The sequence below is a fragment of the Gouania willdenowi genome, unplaced genomic scaffold, assembly GCF_900634775.1.
Source record: "Gouania willdenowi unplaced genomic scaffold, fGouWil2.1 scaffold_311_arrow_ctg1, whole genome shotgun sequence".
Lineage (NCBI taxonomy): Eukaryota > Metazoa > Chordata > Actinopteri > Blenniiformes > Gobiesocidae > Gouania > Gouania willdenowi.
The window spans coordinates 123,907-132,291 of NW_021145072.1; the positions used below are offsets into that span (position 1 = coordinate 123,907).

The 8,385-nt window shown below is 34.8% G+C and overlaps 1 pseudogene; it reads right to left on the reverse strand.

The window, feature by feature from the left end:
* Positions 1-285: 285 nt before the first annotated feature.
* Positions 286-4,803, reverse strand: LOC114459426 (protein canopy 4-like; annotated as a pseudogene).
* Between the last annotated feature and the right edge of the window lie 3,582 nt (positions 4,804-8,385).

Here is an 8,385-nt window from a genome sequence, read left to right on the forward strand (position 1 = left end):
AAAACCAACACCTGTGGGAACACAGCAGCGAGGGAACAGGAAGGAAGCTCGCCTCGGAGAGAGTCAACTGGGAGGAGCTAAACTGGTTAAAACTCACAAATTAGAGCAGCCAAAACAGACAGAAAAAGTGGTAAAAAGGTTTCAATGTGTTAATATTGGAACAAATGGTTTAAACTGGCAAATGATGGGCATGACAAATCATGAATGTGGTTAAATTGAAGAAAAAAAATAAGCATAAAAAAATATAAGCAAAAATGGGCTCAAATTGTTCAGAAAATATTCTGGCTGGTTTTTTTTTTAAGTTGGTACATTTAGCATCTCCTGTGGTTCTAATCAGGAACTGCTGCACTAAGGAGACTTGGTCAGTTTAACTCTCAAATACGCTACTTTCCAATCCTGGTGCTTTTTTGATTCCAGTCTGCATTGTCTGCTCTTTCTTTATATTTGTCACCTTGCTCTGACGTCTTCAGGATGTGCTTCTCACACAGGAAGTCCTCCAGGAAGTCCTGGTGATGGAAGTACCAGTCCTCCACTACGTCCTCGTACTGCTCCAGCATGGTCTCACACTGAACACACACCCACAACTGCATTAGTAAACACATGTTATTTAAAACACTAAACTATTACCTATTATGAATGACTCTTGTGTTGATTTAACTTTTAACAAAAACAAATAAATGTCGTCTAAAAGTTTTAAATGATCAGGTCCACCTGTTTCTTCATGTCGGTGACCTCTGCAGACGGTTGGTCCCACAGCTCGTACGGCATTCCCAGGTTCACTTTCACTTATTACCCACCAGGTTTTTTAGTGTGGTCATGGTCTGACTGGTTCCCTGTAGTCACACCAACAAAACACTGACTTCCTGCTTGGGTCACGTGATCAGCTTTAAAGGGATCGTCCACTTTTTTTTTTTTTTACAAGTTAGGTCTAAAATGATTGAAATATACTATTAGAAGATCTATACCAAACAAAACTTATTATAATGCACCATATTTATTTTACTAACTTTTAAAAATGGGACTATTTTACCATTTAAGAACCTGTGTTCCACCATCTTGAAATCAGGTGATTGATGATGTCACACGGCCCCACTGCCTGTAAACATCCTATTGGAGTGAAGCATTCAGCCTGCTTTTTAGATCCTTTAGCAGCTTTTTCAAAAAATGCCAACTCGTGCTGCTTTTAGTTTCTCTAAATCAGGGGTCACCAACATGGGGAGCCCACATGGACCATAAGAAAATAAAAAACCCATAATTAAACAAAAATGGATGAAAAAAAGAAAAAGAAAGGTACAATTAAAAGGAAGATATAAGTTGTACTGTGAGGAAACAAAATAAATACCAATAAAAAAGAAAACTATAATTAAACAAAAATCTATGTTTAAAATAATGAGTAAAATACAATTAAAAGGTAGATATAAGTTGTAGTGACATGGATTATTCTGACTGTTCCTTTTTAATTATTCATGTCATATAAAGATGTATGAGAACAGCATTAATGTCACTATATTTACCCTCAGGGATCAATGATTTACTGAATCTGATCAGGTTTATTGATTAAGTTAATTTAAATTAACCTAATTTAAATAATCCTAATGACATCATTCCAGACCGTAATGATTAAACAAAAATAAATGTGCAAACATCACGTGTAAGAAGTGTTTTTTCACCACTAGAGGCTAGAATATTTTACAGTATCAGAAGTTATCAATAATCTGTGATGTTTCAGACTCTACAATCACTGGTATTGATGGTCTACAACAGAACAACTTTATCCAGATCTTCTGTAGCTCTGATGAGATGTTTAAACACTGAGCAGGTGAAGCTGATTAATGCTGAGTCATGTTTTCACAGAGCACAGCAGGGTTACAAACAAACGGAGCTTTATAGACACATTAAAGTTAAACAGGCACTGGTGTCTCTGATTTAGGAGTCAGTGATGATTTGTGTAGTTTTTTACCAGGTTAGACGGTGTTTGAAACAGACAAGGATGAGAGTGAGAAGAACATTTCCACATAAATAAACATCCTTTCCCTCACGGCAGGGCCAGATTAACACCGCTGTACCCTGGGCAACAATATTCAAGGGCCCCATCATCACGACCCCAGGATTACTATAATATGGCAAAAGAATAAATAAATTCCAGTAATATACATACATTTACTCACTACACCAATGTCTAACTGTCATCATGTGCATTATGACGTACAGATGTGCAAATGCTCATAGAAATACAAATGTACCACTATGTCATCTATCAAAGCCCCTCACTCACATATGATGCTATGAAAATAAAACACATCAGCATCAGTTTAATCTGGCAAAACATAAACATCTGGAAACCTGACAATTTCTCTCAAAGAAATGCTGATCTGGCAAAATACACTGGAGTGAAAAAATGACCTATATTCAGTTTATGCTTCTTTATATGTTCTGTGTTTCTGATCTCCTTCTCCTTTTTAGTTTCTGTTTAGTGCTCCCACTGAGCTGCCTCTACATGTTTGTACTTTTTAGTTGTGTAGATCAGTGGTTCCCAGACTTTTAGTGCCCATGGTACACCAACGAACAAGTATAAATCTGTAGCCACACCTATTGTGTAAAATAGCCTTTATAACACGTGTTATCACTCATATCATGTACAATATCTGTAAATATGCATCATTATTTATGAAAGCCAAATAAAAAAAACACTAATTAAACAAATATGGTTTGGTTAGGCATAGATCTTCTAATAATTACATTTCAAAGGTTTTAGGCCAAACTTGTAAAACCAGTGGAGGATTGTTTAAAGGTAACAATGAGGCGGTGGACTGACCTTGGCGTAGCGTAGACTTCCAGGCCTCTATGCGTGAACGCTGTACTGCAGGATGAGTTCACAGATTTTGTCCACGGCCTCAGTCAAACGGGTCTCCCTAAACATCAACACACAGATCATCAACTACCCACGATGCAATGCTTTAAAATCCTAAGCATTCTAAAGCTATTTAAGGATAATTATGGTTGATGAGTGTGTTGTTCTTACAACGTGTACTATTTAATATTGCGTCTACTCTTGCCCGTGTCCAGCACCTCCCCCAACTCCAGCACCTCCTTGGACCGACCTGTCCTCTCCAGCGCCTCCTGCATCTCCACCGTCAAGAACTTACACACTAGAGGAGGATTTCTGTGTTTTTTTAAAATCCCATTTTACCACCTTTTCCACCGTTTTGTGGTCACTTTTTAATGCATTTTTATTTCTGATTAAAACAAGGATTTAAATTTTTAAGATGCGAATAATAATAGAACTTCCTTGATAACACTGGATATTATTTAAATAAATAAATGTGGTTATCACAGACTCATTCATTTTACAATTAATAACAAGAAGAAGAAAAAAAGAAGTATTATATTTACTATCAACATCTTAGTGGCAGATACCATAGCACACCTTCAGAGGTGAGTGCATTCCCTGTTGCTTTATCAGTATAAATAGATTTTTATCATTCTGTTTGGATATGATTATTACACATGTTATAAACACGTAATGACTCATTACTCTCTGTTGATACACAGTAGTAGAGCCTGATTAAAATAATCCTACCTTCACATTTGTTGATAAGTCTATCTCCTTCCTCCACACTGACTCCACTATAAAGACCAAACAGCTGTAAAACCATAAAAAGCTTCATTATTTACACTCATTATTTCATCCTAAACTCTGGGTGACGTCAGGAAGGTCTGGAAGACAACGGCCACATCGGCATGATCGGAGCATGCGCAGTGAAACGTTACAGGCATGGCTAGTCGAGCATCGATCAGAACAGGGAGCGAGAGAGGATGTTCAACAGGATTTAACTTAAACTTACACATATAAAACACACATACCGGTACATATCTACGCTTATACTTGTTTTTGAGTTGTTTACTATTCCCCGTTTTACTTTTGTTGTTCTTTTAGCTTTTGACGGTGTATTTATTGTTTTTTCCCCTCATTTTGTTGTTTTTTGATTCATTTATTTTTTTGTGTTTTACATTACTTTCATTGTCTTGTTCTCCAAAAGTTTTTATTTGGCATTGTTTTTGGGTTATGTATTTTTAACCCTAACCCAGGCAGGTATCTGAGGGTATGATGTACTTAAATCCTCTCTTTATGGTCATGAACACGCTACGCTGCATGATAACTTTACAGAGAGAGCACACACGGAGAACATCTACACCCGGACTGACCGGAAACACTACATTACCCACACGTAAACAACCCGGTTATGCCGCCACCTCCCACAATGCAACACCTCTCTTAAAGAGACAGGCCGTGCCTGTAACACCTGTCATTAACTCCAGGTTTGATGTTATATTTTCAGTAATTATATTAATATTTTATAAATATATGATAATAATGGAATATTATTGCTGTCATTTTATTTGTTTTTTATTTACTTCGTTTTTCATCAGGAATTGAGGCCATTTTTGTCTTCACATAATTTTAATATTATTTTAGTGTTTATTTTAATGTTTTAGTGTTTTGTTAGTCTAACTCATTAATTTAATAAGTGTTTTTAGTTTTCTATATTCTACTTTAATTTGTAAAGTAATTTAAAAAAAATGAAAATTCCCACATATGAATTAAAAATCTTTCAACTATCTATGCTTTTGCTATTCCAGGCCACACGAGGGCGCCAGAGCCCATTGCATTATTTTAATAAGTTTTAAAAAGTCTTTAAAGGTACACCACTCATAGGTCGCCAGTCCACCTCAGGGTTAACACACAAAGACACACATTCTTACATTCAATTTAAAGATTAAAACAGTTTTTTTTTTTGTAATGTTTTTTTATCCCCATGGAGAAATTCAGTTTTCCATACATGAACAAAAAGAAACAGAGGAAAAATAAATCTTGTATTATCTGTTCCTAATAACAACTTAAAAATGAAATCAATTAGATTCCACAACATTCCACCTTAACTCATCACCAGGTCACAAATCATAACAAAAACACCATCATTTCTCTTACAGTTCTACAGTTATATTCATGTGTTTCCAATTTTTTTTCATAACCTCTGAGAATTTTGTCTTTGTACATTTTCTTAAATTTGTAAAAACTTATACAACGTTTAAATTCCACAGTTTAACTCCATAAACAGACAGATTTCTGTTTTAATGATGTCCATACAAACATATTCCAGAAGTTATATTTTCTTCTATGGCAAACGTCATGTGCAACATTGTCTAGAAATTTTTTTTTTGTTTAGCTTTCCACATAATAATCAGAATTTCTAATTCGACATGATCCTTAAATTTAAGTAGTTTATTATCCATAAATATATGATTGGTGTGCTCTCTGTGACCTTTCTGACTGATGATTCTAATGTGGTAATGATATATGTGTTACACCAGACTTCAGTACAATAACTGAAATATGAGAGAATCATCAAGGAATAAATCCTCCTCAACAAGCTGCAATCAAACACATCTCTAACTTTATATAAAATGACAATACTTTTGCTGACCTTTCTTTGTACATAATCAATATGAGCTTTCCAATTTAATTTTTTGTCTAAAACAACACAGAGAAACTTAACTTCCTTGACTTTTAAAGGAAAAACGTAATGAACCCAACCCTACAGTTTATGCACCATGGAAAAGATTACAGCCAGACTATGGTCGAAGTTAGGAAAATATGGGAGCCAATTTAGCCAAAAATGTAATGGGCCCTATATCACTGTAAACCCAAATAAGTTACTAGAACTCAAAAAATTTGAGCAATCGATTACCTCAATTTTTATTTTTTTTAAAAATTGATTAACTTCAAAGTCAAAATTTTCCAGAACTTAAAAGGTTGGATGACTGTCTACTTGTACTTTTTGATAATAGTTAAATTAAAGTGCTGTATGGATGAAGTTGAACGTTCGGGCTTACAGCGTAGACTCTTCTATTTAGATGTGTGTTATTTATTTATTCATTATTTTTGCTTGATGTACTGTATGATTTTTTTTGTGTGTTTACTTTTATTAATCTAATTTATTTGTATCTGTCCTGTCTTTATGTGCAGTGAAATGATGAAGATGAAGCAACAATTAAATGTAAAAAACAAACCCCTATTTTATGTAATTAAACATTTTAAAGAAGTTACCACACACACGCACGCACGCACGTTAGTTTGGGTGTGGCCTCAGCTCCGCGGGCCCTGTACAGGGTTAACCTGGAACTGCACCTTTTTGTTCTGTTTAGCTGACTCGTCAGGTCCAACTTTCAGTTCTTACTTTGTCAATCGTTACCTTGTCTTTCTTTGTCTTTTTGTTAGTTTTGGGACATGGGATTTAGGGCTTTGTTGATAGCTCCTTTTTCCTCAGGAAACAGTGGAAACCCAGCAATCCTGGCACTGCAGAAATAAAAACGTTAAAATTGTATATCCTGGTTTTCCCGTATCCTTTATAAATATGTTCATTCCTTTCGGGTCGTAACAGTGACCAACACATAAGACTGGTCTAAGCGCTAATGCTAACCACTTTATGAAAAGAAGAAACTATTTTAACTAGTTTAATTATAGTAAATCAGTGATATTTATCAACCATAACTTTATGTAACTCTATCAGATATAAAATAAACTGGATTCAGCAGCAATAAAAACACTGTTGTAGTTATTTTTGCTTTTCATGTGCTTTTTTATTTGTTTCTAAAATAATCATTATAAATGAGGAAATAAATAGATGATATACAATATTACTAATGCAGTGATCCATATGTACAAACATGTTTCATAAAATATCAGCTCTATGAGTCAGCAGATATTGTAGCTTTTTATAATGAGTAAATGTTATTAATGAAGCACATTCTGGTGATGATTTATTCAATTTAATTTGTGTTTGTAAGGAACCTGTTTACACTTTAAGGTGAGAATTGTTTTATTCATTTATTTATTGTTTTTATTTATCGTAATTTGACCCAAGCCAAATGTAAAAAAAATTGTAGCATTATAGAGCAAATAATTGTACGATTAGTCATACGATTAGTCAGTTAATCGTTTCAATAATCAATGACTCGTCGACTATTAAAATAGTCATTAGTTGCAGCCCTAGACTCTACACCATGGCACTAGCATTGAGATGCAGAAAGCAAAAGTAACCAATAAATAATGTAAATACAGTACACTGACTAAAATGAAATATATATGATAAAATAACTAATAACTTTCATGTTTTTCATGTTGTAGGCTGTCAATCACTGAAGCCTCTGAGTTTCCTGGTTTTACTCCTTGGCCATGTTTGCACTTTTTTATTTATGTTCATTTATTTTACTTTGAAATGTGACCAGCAATGTCTTGTTTTAAGATTCACTAGGATTTAACTTCAGTGAAAACAATTGATATTATTTATTTTAATTGTATTTTTCTGTGTTTGTTAAACCGTATTTCAAAATTGTGCCTTTTTGTAAGACTCTACATTTAATTATCATTAATAAATGCTTATAATATCACATAAGTCATTATTTCACAATTCCTCTCAACTTTTAACATTTTTTTTTTTTTTACAAAAACACTGTGGGCTTCACTACCCACAGACTTAGCACATATTCTGGGGCAAACCCTGGGTCAGGACCCAAAAGTGGGTCATGAACAGCTGATCAACATAAATAAATACTTAAGTTAATGCCTCATGATGGACTTGTCTTTTATTTTTGAAAGAAACTTTTCTTTTGATAGGCATGCTGTGAAATGCATGTTGCACAGGAAAATATATAGATTTATATTTTTAAAAAAATTATAAATGTGTGTTGTCGGCAGCTTTTTTTGAAAGACTAAAATTGGTTGGTTGAGTTCTAAAAAAAAGTGGGTCATGATTTAATGACTGTGGCAAAATGTGGGTCCCAGCTCATTAACATAAAGTGTGTTTTTCTGTAGTTTGTTCTCTGTGTTCCACTGAGTACACACAGGTTGTTCCACCTTTACATCGTCACATATTGATAGAGAAATGTGAGTGTGAATGAAGTGGGTCACCAGTTAAACTAGTCTCCAGTGTGTGTGTAACAGCGGATGAATGTGGTGAGTGAGTGAGTGAATGAATGGAAACACACGGAGTGTTCTAACCTCTTCCTTCACAGAGCACACATCTGAAAACTCCTCCGTTTCTTCTTCTCCGCTTTTCTCCATCTTTGGAGCAAACATTCCGTCCCACACATGGTCGGGATGACGAAGCTCCTCCAGCACAGCTTTCCTCCTGCAGCCTTCATCATCATCATCATCATCATCACTGTCCGTCTTACTCATACTCAGCTTCACTTCCCTCAATAATATTTGTTCCTTTTCCTCTTCTTCTTCTAGTTTAACGGTAGTCATCATCCAGCTCTGTCCGTCCTCCATTTCACTGCTTTGTTCCTGACTCTAGCTGGTTGCCAGATACAACCACTGAT